Source organism: Delphinus delphis, chromosome 16, assembly GCF_949987515.2.
Source record: "Delphinus delphis chromosome 16, mDelDel1.2, whole genome shotgun sequence".
In the NCBI taxonomy this organism is placed as follows: domain Eukaryota; kingdom Metazoa; phylum Chordata; class Mammalia; order Artiodactyla; family Delphinidae; genus Delphinus; species Delphinus delphis.
The window spans coordinates 5,176,229-5,192,125 of record NC_082698.1 but is presented as its reverse complement, the minus strand read 5'-3'; the positions used below and the strand labels follow the sequence as shown (position 1 = coordinate 5,192,125).

At 43.2% G+C, this 15,897-nt stretch overlaps 1 protein-coding gene and 1 pseudogene across 2 annotated transcripts in view; one reads left to right on the top strand and one right to left on the bottom strand.

The window, feature by feature from the left end:
• The window catches only part of DOCK1 (dedicator of cytokinesis 1), a 527,045-nt gene that overhangs the window by 288,950 nt on the left and 222,198 nt on the right, over window positions 1–15,897 (top strand). The gene's annotated exons all lie outside the window — the stretch shown is intronic.
• On the bottom strand, window positions 14,808–15,792 carry LOC132439253 (acidic leucine-rich nuclear phosphoprotein 32 family member B-like; annotated as a pseudogene).

The window sequence follows — 15,897 nt, the reverse complement described above, 5'->3', positions numbered from 1 at the left end:
TGACTCTTTAAGCACCAAGTTTAGAAGTAGCTTCTGTGAGCTTTTCTACCAAACTCCACACAGAAGTAAATATTTGGTCAAAAATTTTAAAAAGTCCTTGGAACCAATCTGAAAGTGAATGATACAGACACAGTGGCAAGGACAAGCAGAAGAGAGATTGGTGCCTGTCTTTAGAAGCATTGCCAGCTTTTAAGGGAAGACCTCTTGCTACTTAGTGGAAACTTGTCACAGCAGTGGTGTTCTTTCAGAGAGAGCGCGGTACCCAGGAGGTGCCACCTGGGAGTATTTTATTTTTTTGAAAATATTTATTAATTGTTGAAAGTATGGAGGACAAGACAGTGGAAATCCAAACCAAAGCTTAAATTGGCTAGATTCTTAAAATGTATATTTTGATTCCTAGAGTGTTTATTACGAAGTCAAAAGGTTGCCATTCATTTGGATTACATCTTCCTTTAAACAAAACTTTTTGTTTTTTAGGTTCTTTGACCTAAAATATGATACATTGTACTGATGTATTTAGGTGGTACTGGTAATTAGTCAGAGGCTATCCCCAGACGTGTCTATTTTCAAATTATTTCAGTGCATAATGTTGGCATTTCTTCTTTAATCATTTCTTCTTTAAAGAAGAGTACCCGCCTGGGACAAATGACTATTTCCATGGGGATTAAAGTTAATATTTAATAAGAGAAAACATTTTACTTTTATGCTTTCTTAAATTTCAACAAGGGTATGATTTTGAAAAGTATCAAATGCCTTCATATATTTGTGACCAAAAAAAGTTATTTCCTTCTATATTCACTAAAATATCCCCATTATTTGGAAGTTGGCAGATTGCCTTCAAATAGTTTTTCGTTTTTTTTGTAATCGGACTATAGTTGATTTACAATGTTGTGTTAATTTCTGCTGTACAGCACAGTGATTCAGTTATACATATATATGTTCTTGATGACCATGCGTTACAGCCTCTGGGCCAGACAACCTCGCTGTTCCATTTGCTGGAAAAAGGAAGAGGCTCAAGCTGACTCTCATACTTGGGCAAAAGGCTGTTGCTAAGTTCATAATTTCTCCAATGCAATAATAATAATGTGCCTCACTCTCAAATGCTCGAGGGTTTTGCTGTCCGGGAAACACATGCACGTCCCCATCCTACGTTTCAGAAGTGATGCCTTTTCTCCTTACTTTTCAGTGTGGATGAAGTTTGCCAATTTGCTAATTTAACAAAAGATTCAGACCTGAGTAGGAAGTAGTTGCACCACACCTGTTACCCCCTGCTCTCCCTTCCGAGTGGATACGTGTCCTCTGCAGTGCAGATGTCCTGCAGGCACGGGCACCGTTTCCATCTGGTTGAGATCCTGCCTTGAGAGCAGGCCAGGACCCTTGCCCTTAGAAGTTTGCGTGTCTGTTGGTCGGTTAGCTCTGCTTTGCTAGGTGGCCCTGCAGGATATGGGTGTTGGCAGGATAGCACTCTTTTTTCCTATTACTGTTCTTAGCATCCGCCCGTGTCCCCTACTGCTGCCTTGCAGGTGACATGACCATCCAATTTGAGCTCCTTGCACGGAGCTCATGCTTGGTAAATACGTTTAATCTGAGCCATCAGATGTGAGTGGTCTCGGTTTCCTTTTCCTTCACTCATTTCAAAATGCCTGTTTCTGTATGTCCCACCTATAGTTCTCTCCTGGATTGGAGGCAAATGTGCCGTCTCTTTTTCAGAGCCCGTTCTGCGTGTGCCCGGTTTCTTTCCCTCAGCTTTTTAGCACTTGCTGCATACACTCTTCCATGTCCTCTTGCATCTCCCATCTCTGCATCTCCTCTCTCTTCTTGTTCTGTGCGTAGAACTCTCCTAGCCCCAGAAATGCTGCCGACCATGCCTGTTCATGCCAGGTCGTTAGAGTCTGTTCTGTTTTGTTCTTTTCACCATTTGGCAACTCCTAGAGAATATCTAGCTGTTGCCACCACCACTTCTAACTACCCATGTCCCCGCCTTCTCTCCCCTCCCTTCTGGAACTGTTCTGTCATGGAGTCCCTGACATCCTCTGATAACCACATCCCATGCCGATCAGACAGCCCTCATCCTCCTGAGCCTTTCCTGGGCATTTGAGTACCTCTTTCTTCCTGCTGATGGATAGACCAAAAGGACACATTGCCTAACCATTATTAGTTTCAGAACAACACTTGAGGGTAGAATTAAACACCCTAAATTTATACATGAATAAATTGATAGAAAGATTAAGTACTCTCCCTGGTTTACATTATTTATGAAAAAATCGGAATTCTTTCACAACGTGGTTGTTGTTTTTTTAATTTAAATATACTGTGATCCCTCATTTATGACCCTAATTTTAATTTATTTTACCTCCTTCAGCACTTTTAATCATTGTTTTTTTCTTTAATAAATTTATTTAGTTATATTTGGCTGCGTTGGGTCTTCATTGTGGTGCGTGGGCTTCTCATTGTGGTAGCTTTTCTTGTTGCAGAGCACAGTCTCAGTAGTTGTGGCACATGGGCTCAGTAGTTGTGGCTCATGGGCTCTAGATTGCAGGCTCAGTAGTTGTGGCGCACGGGCTTAGTTGCTCTGCGGCATGTGGCATCTTCCTGGACCAGGGCTCGAACCCTCGTCTCCTGCATGGGCACGCGGATTCTTAACCACTGTGTCACCAGGGAAGTCCTAATCATTGTTTTTTTATGACATCTTTTAGCGCAGCTGTCCTCATACTGTTGTCACCCTAATATTTTTCTTTCAACTTTTTTTGTTTCTTCTTATTATCTCCCTGCACAAACCTTGTTTTCTTTTTCTTTCTTTCTTTTTTTCTTTCTTTTTTTCTTTTCTTTCTTTCTTTCTTTTTTTCTTTCTTTTTTATTGAGGTATAGTTGATTTACAATGTTGTGTTAATTTCTTCTGTACAGCAAAGTGATTCAGTTATATGTATACATACATTCTTTTTGTAAATATTCTTTTCCATTATGGTTTATCATAGGATACTGAATGTAGTTCTCTGTGCTATACAGTAGGACCTTGTTGTTTATCCACTCCATATAATAATAGCTTACATCTGCTAACTCCAACGTCCCACTCCATCCCTACACCAACCCCCTCCCCCTTGGCAACCACAAGTCTGTTCTCTATGTCCACAAGTCTGTTTCTGTTTCGTAGATAGGTTCATTTGCATCATATTTTAGTTACCACATATAAGTGATATCATTACGGTATTTGTCTTTCTCTTTCTGACTTACTTCACTAAGTATGATAACCTCTAGTTGTATCCATGTTGCTGTAAGTGGCATTATTTCATTTTTTTTTAATGGCTGAGTAGTATTACATTTTATATATATATATACACAGCACATCTGCTTTATCAGTTCATCTGTTGATGGACAGTTAGATAGTTTCCATGTTTGGGCTATTGTGAATAGTCCCTGCACAAATCTTGACCTCTCTGCAAACTTCTGTGTTCTGCGTCTGCACATCCCATCATTTGCTAGAGGTTGTTAATCTCCTACGACAGGCACTTCTCCCGTGTCATTGCTTTGTCTTCCTAACATCCATTTTTAGGTGTAAATTTTATCAACCAAATGAGTGTTCTTTATTTTTCTTTACTATTTTATAACTATGAAATATTTAAGTTATTTTTAGGGATAAGTAATGCTTCATGGACCATCTTTCTGCCAAAACATCTCTCTATTTAGGTTTATTTCCTTGGGATCAACTCCCACAAGCAATGTTGCTGAGTCAGAAGTATTTTCAAGGAGGACTTAAACGTGTCAATTTGGGAGATTGGATGAACAAAACAGAAAATCAAATTTAAAGCGCAAGCTTAAAAGCTAAAAATGAAATGCTATCTGCTAATCAGAAACAATTGAAGTGTCTATTTATGTGTTACTGTTCATTATGTTTGTAAGCAACATGTTGTCTTGATTCTAAGCCAATCATGGATCTCAGTAAATGGTCCGGAGCTTACATTTCTACGAGTATGTTTGAATTTCATCACTTTTCCTCTTGGCAATATTCCATTTTGCCAACTATTGAGATACCCAGTCCCACAGTGAGCACCCAGACTGGTCCTCATACTAAAGCAAGATTTTACTGGTAATAGAATTCTGGTTCATTAATTTTCTAAATGCTCTTGCCTGCTGCTGGAAAATTTTTGGCCTTCAGAACAACGTGTTCACAACTGTAGCCAGACAGAGGAATTTATAGAAGCCTTCGGTTGTCAGATGGGCAAGCTCTGCTAGGAATAATGGCTGGAGTCAGGCGAAGGTTTGAGCAGAATTTTAAGGGGAGGAATCATTGGTCGGGGAAATGGCCTCCCAGTTGCTGGTTGCAGCCATCACCTTTCCATCGTTGAGTCTGTATCAGGGGCAGGGGTTGGTGTTCTTGCACAGCTCATCCTATAGCTCTGATCTAGTCAAGGCCAAAGAGCAGTGATCACCGACCATCATTTCTCCTCTTCCCTCCAGCTGTTGTCTGGCCAGAGGGTAGTACAGGGGACAGTTGGAGGAGGTACTCATTCACTTGTCGCCATATTTATTAGGTGATTACCACATTCCCATGTTCTAAGTGCTAGGCGTTCAGTGCTGCACCCATCAGCCTTGTTCCCTGGCCTCAGAGGAGCTTTATTATAACACAGAGGGAGGGGGGAGGGGGAGAGAAAAGGTGAGGGTGGGGAAAAGTAAGACACATTCCAAAGTCAGGCATCTCGTGCCATTGTACCAAGAACCCGCTCATGGGACACCTGCTGAGACCCTCTCCTTTCAATATAACTTGCCTTTGTCCCTGATTTCCAGCTTTAAGGAGATGAAAACTGGTCTTTTAATTGGATTCTGCACATTACTTCCTTGGAACTGGATAGTGTAAGCGGTTTAAGCAGTTTCATGCTGGGTGTTATTTCATTAGTGACACTGTGTTTGGATCATAATTCTCATAAACTGATAGTATGCTAATTTTCCAGAAGCCAAAAGGATGAGAATCCTACTGTGTGTCTGTTGAGCATACTGTGCTTTGCCAGGAGGTTCTGAGCTCCTAGGGATTTCTCATTCTACTATATATAAAAAAAAAACAAAACAAAGATATATCTTGAAAAGATTTCCAGTTAATACATATTAAGTTCACTTACCAATTTCTCATCTGTTTGGAGATCCTCATGGAAATAATGGCAAAGCCATGCTTCAGACGTGTGATGCCCACATACTGGCAATGTGAGTGTGCTCACATATGCTTTTGCATGTTGAAGAACAAAGTTTTCTTGTATGTTGGTGCCACGTATCAGTGGGAAAAATGCCACATGGAAAATATTTTTATGAGATATTAAAAATTTTAGAATATAATTACTTTCATTAAACTAAAAGAACATCAAAATATTTGAATAGGGATTTCCTTTATAGAAATAGGAGCATACTTTGACTTAATGTGCAGTAGTACATGTGAGACGCACAATTGAAAATATTGTTGTGTCAAAGTAGAATCTGCTTTTTTTTTTTTTGGTTCACTAATAGTAGAGCCAGGTAAATAACTTTGGTTCAAAATGGAATCATCAAGTCATAACATTTTGAACTGGAGGAACCTTTTTATTTTCTACTTTTTGGCTGGGCGTGGGGGAGGAATCTTCTTTAAATGAGAAAAACTGGTAACTTACTTAGCTTGCTGCCAATGACTCGGACAGGTAGCTTCTGGCCTCTGTCCCGTCTAATCTCCTGCCCACACCTGTGCTTATCAAACTTTTCTCACTCCACCAGCCAAGGATGATCTTGGCAATGATCCCCTACCGTTTGCACTGAGACAAAGCAGGGCTTTTGCAAAGTTCACATGTCTCTATACTCTCTGCACCGTTGATGCCCGTTGTCTCTGTCACGTTGAAATTCATGGTCCTTTCCTTATTTTTTCCTCCGATTTTGTGCTTTTATTTCCCAGTCAAAGGATAATCAGTTATTAAGCTCAAACTCCTAGATATTGTTTATTTAATTCTCCAGATTCAGAGTTGGGTCTGTGGATTTGCCCTAAGGTTTTCCTTTTAGGTTCAAGAAGATTGGGGGTAAAGAAGGAACTGTCAGTGCACTGTGGTTGGACTGGACTTGCTGAAATATACTCTGCAAGTCCTAACAAGTGTGAACATGTGGATTCATGATCTGTTCGAAGCAGCCCTAAAGAAGTAAAGGTTTTGGTTAAGCTCACTGCTCTTTGGGGGCTATGTACTTAGCTTTTGGCTAACTTCCTTATCTCCCATCATTCTACTCACTCACATCTTGGCCATTTTGTCTATAAAGGGGAGGGAGTACTAGGTCTTGTTGGAGCTAATTAATTTTTTTTCATTTAATTGTGATGAAATACACATAACTCAGAAGGTGCCACCTGACCTTTCTAAGTGTACAGTTCAATGGCACTAAGTACATTCACACTGTTATGCAACCATCATCACCATGCATCTGCAGAACTCTTTTCATCCTCGCAAACTGAAACTCTTATACCCATTAATCACTAACTCTCCCTTCTCCCCTCCTCCAGCCCCTGGTACCCTAGCACCCTTCTACTTTCTGTCTCTGTGGATTTTACTACTCTAGACAATCAGGGCTGGCTTTGAAAGCATTCCTTGGTGTGGAATCCCCTGGTCATCTTCTCAGCCCACTTGATTCCCGTGCTGAGTGAGACCCTGTCTTCCTTACCTTCTGTCCCATCTCTGTCCCAGCCCAACCTGCTCTGTGATACTGACCATGTCCCCAGCCTACACCAGTGGCAGGTGTAGACTAACTCTTAACATTTTGACTGTCGCTGATGCAGCCCCGTTCATTGTTCACACTGTCCCCTCCTTTACTGTTGGAGCTTCTCAAGCCTGAGACTGTGTCTTCATATTTCTGTATCCTCAGCCTCTCCCACAGTCTCCGGCCCAGGGTATGGGTTTCAGAATGAATGCTAGGAGCATTAGGGATAAGTTACAGAACCAAAAATGTTCAAAGGTGTCATCTGGTTAAAGTTCCTTCCACTCCTGTGTCCTGGATTGATCTTCATTGTGTCTTCCTGGGTGAACGAGCAGCTGCCTTTCTCAGTTGATTTAAAGGTGCAGTGGTTTAAGGTTCGTCCAGAGGGCGTGATGAGAAGCTATACCCAGCAAGTGGTTTAATGCGCAGCTCTTGGAGTCACAGTGTCTTAGAAAGATGGTCTCTTGTGTGGAACGTGCACCTTATGGCTTATCCTTACTTTACTGAGTTTCCTTCGGTTATTTCCTTAATCTGATGTAGAGCTCAGTGCTTTTTCAATTAAAGACTCTTGAACTAAACCTTTGGGAGGACGGTCTACATCTTGTGAAGCTCAGCTTTTCTGTTTTTTTTTCTTTTTAGATGTTGGGGGTAGGAGTTTATTAATTAATTTATTATTTATTTTGGCTGTGTTGGGTCTTCGTTTCTGTGCGAGGGCTTTCTCTAGTTGCGGCGAGCGGGGGCCACTCTAAATCGCGGTGCGCGGGCCTCTCACTATGGCGGCCTCTCGTTGCAGAGCACAGGCTCCAGACGCGCAGGCTCAGTAATTGTGGCTCACAGACCCAGTTGCTCCGCAGCATGTGGGACCTTCCCAGACCAGGGCTCGAACCCGTGTCCCCTGCATTAGCAGGCAAATTCTCAACCACTGCGCCACCAGGGCAGCCCAGCTTTTCTGTTTTGAGGCCTCATTCGGAGGAGAGTGGAAAGCTGAACCGTGTGTAGCCCGGCCTGCTGGACAACAAAGTACTGTTATGCTGAGAGTGTTTGACAGACACTCTTTAATTCAATGACATTGGATCAGGGAGATGCTGTTCTAATAGCATCAGTCAGTATTTTTGTCTTTGTCGTCTTTACCCATGGGTGTAGGGAGGGAAGTCGCTGTATCTGAGCTTCCAGGAGCAGCACAGAGGGGTACAGATGTCGCACTTCATACACGCTGATGTTTCCAGCATTTATTTTTTATCAAGATTTGTGCTTACAAATGGCTTGTTGAAAGTAATTGCGTAATTAGCTTAATAAATCACCTTTCTGTCATTGGTCTCTCCATATCTCCGTACACACACTCCCGGATCAGCAGTTTGCCTTTTTTCACCATAAGCTTTTATCAGTAGGGACTACGGACCAGCAGAGGTTTGCTTTCTGCTACTTAGCTTATCAAAATGACTTGGAGACTCGCAAGAAAAATAAGATACTGATGTTTTCTTGGTATATGTTTATAGCTATGCTTTGGGCTCACATGCGCCTTCTTAAAAATTTATGTGTTTACTTTCTGTCCCTGGAAAACCAGGTTTTCTTGATAACCCATTAACTATTTTTTCAAAGCAATCTTTTTTAAAAAAATTATTTCCAATTTATTTATTTATTTTTGGCTGTGTTGGGTCTTCGTTGCTGTGCATGGGCTTTCTCTAGTTGCAGTGAAAGGGGGCTACTCTTTGTTGCGGTGCACGGGCTTCCCATTGCGGTGGCTTCTTTTGTTGAGGAGCACAGGCTCTAGGCACGTGGGCTTCAGTAGTTGTGGCACGCGGTCTTCAGTAGTTGTGGCTCTCAGGCTCTACAGCACAGGCTCATGTGCTCCAGTTGCTCCGCGGCATGTGGGATCTTCCCAGACCAGGGCGGAAACCCGTGTCCCCTGCATTGGCAGGTGGATTCTTAACCACTGTGCCACCAGGGAAGTCCCATTAACTATTTAATAAGAAAAAATATCCTGTTTTAATTATATCCAAAGATAACTTTGGACTATTTTTTTTAGGCTGGAGAAGGACTATTAAGAAACACTTTTAAAATGTGTATACATTTTTCTTTTACCGTGGCTTAAGTTATTTGTAATAAAGAATTTCAAATAAAAATAAGTGAGAATTTAAAGCAGGAGTTTTGTGGAAGGGCAAAAAGGAGTGTATATGATAAAAAATTTGCTTAAACTCGAACTAGTAGAAAGTTAAAATACATTTTAATGAACTTGAATACGTTAACTGTGCTGTTGGAATAAGAAAAAGTTATATGTAACCGTTAAATTAGAAGTATCAGAAAAATTACTATGTATACTTTTGTAATCTATTTTTGAGTAAGTTCCTTTATGTACATAAAATCAGTGTTTACAAAATATATCCTGAAATTCACATTTTCCACCGATTAACTCTGTTCTCTCTCTGCCAGTAAATCTGAATTAGAGAGGTTTGGAATTCATATGTTGTTATGTGTCAGAAGTACACAAAGTAATGGATGGGAACAAGAATTGTAATTTGTTTGCAGGCCCCTTGTAACTGAATTTTCTAAGTACTGAATGGACTTTAAAAAATTTTTATAATTGAGTGTTTTATTGGAACGGAACGAGTTTTAGTCAAGCACAGCAGTTGCCCCACTTGCTGCATCAGTGCTACAGGCAAGAGGGGGGCGTGTCAGAGACCTCCCTGAAGAGGACAGGTGAGCCCGTGGTGCGCCCTCCGCTATGTGAATCTTGACATTTTCTCCGATCACCATTCTTTCCTTTTAGATCCCAGAGAAAGGGCACAACATAGGATGCAGCCAAGCCCGTCCTTCTCCTTGTTTATTCTGTTCACCATCTCATGTTGATCCAGACTGCCGGCAACCAAATGCAGGGCTTAATCAGTTTTGTCTAATTAACTACAATTAGATTGAAGGATTTCTCTCCAAGGAGTGAGGGTTGCTTTGGAAGAATGCAGAGAAGTTAGCCTTCTGAGTTCTAGCTGTTGGATACATAGCTTAGAAAATTACAAGTTGTTACAAAAGTATCTTTTCCACTATTTCACTCTGTAATTGCCAGGGAAGGATTTGCATTTCTGTACAAGCGTATGCAAAGAGAAAGCCAGATAAAACCTGTCAAACGTAAGAAGTAGTCAATACAATATGCTCCTTTCTAAGTGAGCACCAAAGTTGTTGATGTTTTGAAATTTTCCTAATAGGCAACTTTCTATCCCCATCATGTTGATCGTACTTGTGGACTGGAGTAGGATCTAATTGGCAAAGAGAATAACTATGTATAAGACACAGGAAACTTGCAGGCAAATAAAGTCGAGCATTGAGGTCCCTGCCCTGTCTTTGCTTCTATCTTACTTTCTGCCTCTCTGACCAGTTCCCATAAAGGGGCCTGTTGGGCTCCCAGCTCCCAGGCTCCTGGGACCTTCACCATTGTGATTAGGGAGCATCTCTGCCTGGACTGAATTTCTCCCACTTCTCTCCCCAGTTCCACCGGGCTGGGTGCCCCTGTTCCATTCCCCCCCAGCACCCGTGTCACCCCATCTTGACCCTGCCACGCTAATACAACTGCTCTTTAATGGGTCTTTTCTCACCAGACACCGGGGCAGGCACCTGTGGCTTATCTCCATTCATATTCCAAGCCCCAGCACAGGACCTGACCTGTAGCAAGTAGTGATGCATGTGTGTTGATGAGTGAGTGGATGATTCCGAGGTCCTAGTGTACAGTCAGCTCCCCCATGTGGCCATTCTTGACCCCTCCCACTCACCAGGTAGCTCTCGATTGCTCTCTGAAGAACACACCTGTAATCAGTTGCCCTGCCTGTCCTCTCCTTTATCTGCTGCAATTGGCTCAGTCTGTCCTTGTTGCTCCAGAGCTGCTGTCCTGGACACCCTCTCTTCGGGGTCAGGGCAGCACGAATATACTTGCTAGGTGAAGACACCTGGCCATCATAAGAGCTTCCCAGGGCAGGGGGAAGGTGATTGAGACTTGTAACTCTCTGCCAGTGTGGGCCTCCCTCAGCTGCAGCACGGTTGGCGACCGTTTGTAACCAACGCATTTTACAAGCGGTGTTCCTAAGGCCTCCGTTCTGTATCCTCAGACATGCCCTGAGCACCCACCTGATGGGCAGAAAGCAGACGAGAAATGGATGTGAGGTGGGCTCTGTCGTCCTCTGCCGGCTTCATCCTGAGCCGTCCACCAGCAGCCCTTTACCTGAAATGCCTGGCTGCAGCGGACGCTCTGGACACTTTCCCCCGATCCTGGTTCCCCCGGAAATTACCCTGCTCTTCCTGGGCTGGAAATGCTGCCCTCTGGTTGGAAAAGGCTTACTTCATGGCCAGTTATAAAGGGCAGGTCCTGTGTAGAAAGGGGCGGGGCCGTAGTGACGCCCAAGCCTTCCTCCTGTTCTCAGGGTTCCAGGCAGTGAGAATCTCACGCTTCCTTCCATGCTGGCAGAATCAGGATGAGCCTCCTTTGATTTGTGACTCTCCCATTGGGGCGCTGATGGTGAGGTTTCATTGCGGCTCAGACACAGTCAGATCTGGAAGCCAAATCTCGGGGTGACTTTCAGGCTGGGCTGAGCATGGGTCCCTAGCAATCCCCCTCAGCTCCCTCCGAGTTACATGTGACAAGGTAGGACTTTTTGAGCCTTGCATAAACGTGCTGTATTGGACGTTCCTGAGCTCTGACTGGTCTCTTCCCCATTACCTTTATAACCCTCAGCTTGAATTTTACTGCCTACCCTATAACTGATACTTGTTAGTAACCGAGTAGATTTTCCATCTGGTAAAATCATGAAAGTATTAGAAATTTGAAGGTGATTTTATTCTTTTTATTTTTTTGACTTTATAGAAATTTATTTCATAGCAATTATGCCAAAGTAAGGACTTATCAAATACACAAGAAATGTGAACCATATAAATACCTCATTATCCTAACAAGACTCTAATTATATCAAAATTTTCTCAGAATTTTATTGAAGCCATTAGCATCTCAAAATAATAAATAAATATGTTCTTTTCTCTGTCAGATTATAACGATCTCCTTGATCACACATATTTCTTTGTATGTTATTGAATTTATCTGTTCTTTCAAAGTAAACTTTTTTTTAAATGGTGATACACACATGCTGGGTTAATAATGTCCTTTGGGCTTCAACACACTCTCCTCTGCATTCTGTGTTCTATGACGATAATTTTAATATTTCAAAACGAGCCACATTTGCCCTCGCCTGTTTTTCGTACGGATGGATTTTGCTCACAGGTTGTAGAGGGAAGGGGAGTTGAATCATCTGGCTGTAGATGAGGAGACCCTCCAGAAAGGTGTGCCTGAGTCTCGGGAATGTGCCCGGGTCCCCGGGTGGTTGGAAGACTCTTTCTCTCTCATCTGTGGGGCGGGGAGCAGCACGGTGCACTTGGCGGAATGTTCTCTCAAACGCTATACAAAGCCTGTGAGCAAAATGAGGTTTTCTGCTTCCTCATTTTTGCTGGATTACGTGGCTGCATTGTGATCGCTTGGTGGCTACCATCGCACTCTTGTTTGGTTTTTGCCTTTGCCCTGTGTTTTGATGGAGGCTTACAATGACGTGATGTGACTCAGGTGAAGCTTTGCGTGGGATGGAAGCCACGGGCTGCACCTGTGCACACCTATTACTGCCCAGTAAACAGACTCACAGACCGTGTCTTACAACAGGGCCCTGGGCTTTTACTCCATGTACAAAAGTGCACAAATTTTCTAGCATATCAGGTTGTCGTTATCAATGCAACGCCCGTTAAATGACCAGGCCAGCTTTGCTTTAAGACTCACCTGTCAATTCTTTTTTTCCAGGACACAGTGTTTAAATTTGCTTTGAATATGATAACCCAGAGAGAGAGCTCTCTTTAGAGAAAAGGTAGATGGCGAATCCCCAAGGTAGTTTCTTACATTCAGATGCGTTCACAGCAAACCCCACCACAGAGACATTGTGCTAACTAACGTGAATTCAGTACTATTAGATACCAAAAAAATTCTGGTAGTATTGTCAGCGTCTCAGAACATACGTTTCAAGTTGATTGTAAAAAATACTTTGGTACATGAATTTCTTTAGAAAAGTGTTACTTAGCAGTAGGTTTAGGGATCTTTAAAAAGACTAAAGAAATTGATAACTTCATTAGAAGTACATTGTTTTTAATGATATTATTAATCTGTCCTTATTTCCAATTACGGCCTTTGCTGGACTGAATAATTTCCCTTTTATTTGTTTATATAAGGCCTTTTTTCACTTTAATTTTTTTTTTTTTTTTTAATGACAACATCATGGGCGTTCAGTCTGCTTCGTCAAAGGATTTATTGCTCTTTTCTTGGCATTAGAGCTTGGTTGGTGAGTGAAACGGTGATCCCTGCCCTCTTGGAGTCTATATTCTAGTGGGGAGAGTTGATCAACAACAATTCTAATAGGTAGGTAGATTACGTGAATGTGTGTGAAGGTAACTCCTGCAGGAGGAGGTGGTGTGAGAGGATGGGGTGTGCTGGGGCCTGAGCGGGGGTCCCACTTTAAATGGGGTGCAGCAGCAGCAGTGCTGGGGAAGCAGGCCTTGGAGCCACGTGCTGGAAGAAGGGGCTGGGAGTAAGGTGGTCTTCTTGGGGAGGAGCCTTCATCAGAGGACACAGGCAGGGCAGCCTCTTGAGGGGAGAAGCTGGGCAAGTTCTGAGACCCCATGGAGACTGTGACTGAAGCCATGAGGTTACATTAGCTTCTAGGGCTGCCATAACAAAAGCCACAGAGTGGGTGGCTTAAACAACCAAAATTCATTCCTTATCGTTCTAGAGGCCCAGAAGTCCACTATCAAGGTGTCCTGCTGAGTTGGTTTCTTCGGAAGTCTCTCTCCTTGGCTAGTAGATGGTCGTCTTCTTGCATCTTCACGTGGCCCTTCTTCTGTGTGTGTCCTAATCTCCTCTTCGTTAAGGAATACCAGTAATATTGAATGAGGGCCACCTTAATGACCTTATTTTACCTTAATTGTCTCTTGAAAGACCTCATCTTCAAATACATTTACATTCTGAGGCTCTGGGGGGTTAGGACTTCAACATATGAATTTGCAGGGGAGGGGGGACAAAGTTCAGCTCATATCAGAGATGGAGTCAGGGGTATTTTGTGGAGAGGGGGGCAGCTCATGGATGGCCTTGTAGGCCCATTCGTTGGTCGACATTAGAAATTATCATTTGTGATAATGGTTTTATCCGCAATAATGGTGCTTTCCTTTCCAGAATTCCCATGTAGTTGTGTGAAGTTTCCAATTCTTTCAAACAAATACCTCCTGTTGACTGTGCTTCTCTTTAACTGATCAGTCTAGAATTCTGCTTGTTGCCCCTTCATGACCCCAAAACAGCTGATTTAAATTCAAAACTAGTGGGCTTCATTATCCCGTGTACTTCTTGTTGAGGCAGGAGCTAGGATCACTACATTTTGCACTTTTAACTGTGTAGCCAGAGAATGAGCTTGTGAAAAACATACTCAATTTTGCAAACAAGGAGTGATTCTGGAAAGTAATTAAAATTCGTCATTATAGTGCGACTCTGTGGATTTACCTTCCACTACATGCTGTTAAGATCTTGTCTGATCAAGATTAATAAAAAAAAAAATCTGGGCTGAAGATCTGTTGAAGAGTGGCTCCCAATGTAGATCGTCTCAGTGTGACCTGCGATTAGAGGTTTGGGTTCAGGTGAAGGGAAACCAGTGTGATTTGTGACGCTTCCTTTCTTTCTTTCTTTTAAACGTTCAGATTTTATTTACAAAGCTTCTTTGTTGTACAGAACGTAAAAATGCTGTTACAATCTCAGTGTAGCTGGCAGCCACGGACGGTCGACTCACAAATCACAGCTATCCACGCTACAGCAAGTCTTACACAAAAACCTAACAACGCTTATAATTTTGTTGAGGTGAAGTCCCCAAGCTTGGTGGTGGATTCCTAAGAGGGACTAAATGGAGGACGGTGGAATGTCACAGAAACTGTTCTTTGGCTCTTTGGGTGGGTTGATGTCCTGGGGTTTGTGATCACAGCTACCTTTTTTTTTTCTTAAACAGCTACGAAATCCCTGTGAGCAGTCCAGCCAATACTGAACAGTTCTTTTTTGCAGGTTATTTGGGGTCTCAATCATCTTTGCCTTCATCGTGTTTCTCTCTTCCTCTTTTCACCTTTTCCGATTTCTTCCTCCTCATCTTCATCGTCATCTTTTTAAAATAAATTTATTTATTTATTTTTGGCTGTGTTGGGTCTTTGTTTCTGTGCGAGGGCTTTCTCTAGTTGCGGCGAGTGGGGGCCGCTCTTCATCACGGCGCGCGGGCCTCTCGCTGTCTCGGCCTCTCTTTTTGCGGAGCACAGGCTCCGGACGCGCAGGCTCAGCAGCCATGGCTCACGGGCCCAGCCGCTCCGCGGCATGTGGGATCCTCCCGGACCGGACGGAGCACGAACCCGTGTACCCTGCATTGGCCGGCGGACTCCCAACCACTGCGCCTCCAGGGAAGCCCCCGTCTTCATCTTCATCAGCTTCTCCATCATATCCGAATTCTTCCTCCCCACTGACTTCGTCTTCATCCTCCCCTTCTACGTCTTCGTCTTCATCTTCATCCTCTTCTTCACCCACACCATCCACCTCGGCATCTGAGTCAGGGGCTTCACTGTCTTCTCGGTCATAGCCAACCAGGTAGGTGAGCTGGGGCGGGAACTTGAAGACACTCTCTCCGAAGTCAGTCAGGTTAGTAACCTCACGGTTAAACAGATCCAGGCTCTTCAGACATTCCAGCTTTTTCAAAGGTTCCAGGGTGCTGATATCTTTCAGTTTATTTCCACTTAAGTTTAGATGTGTAAGATTTGGAAGTTTCTCTGCTAACATATCCAGATCTCCCAAGATTCAATTGTCACTGAGCTCAAGCTTTTTCAATTTAGGTAGTTGGGGAGATTTGAAACTGAAATCAAGCCTACGTTAATTAAACTGAGGAACTCTAAGTTCACACATTCAGCCGTTAAGCCCTCAATTTTCCCATCATTTGATGTGCAATCGTCCAGGACAAGTTCTTGAACAGCTGCCGGGGTGCAGCTCCTCAGCTCCAGGTGGATCGTCCTCTTCACGTCCATGTTTCTCTCCCCACCCCCCCACCCCGGGTCTTCAAACTTAACTTTCCGCGGCAGGGTCGGGGGACGGGGGAGAGGCGTCCTAGCCTGCGCAGAGAGGGCTGTCGG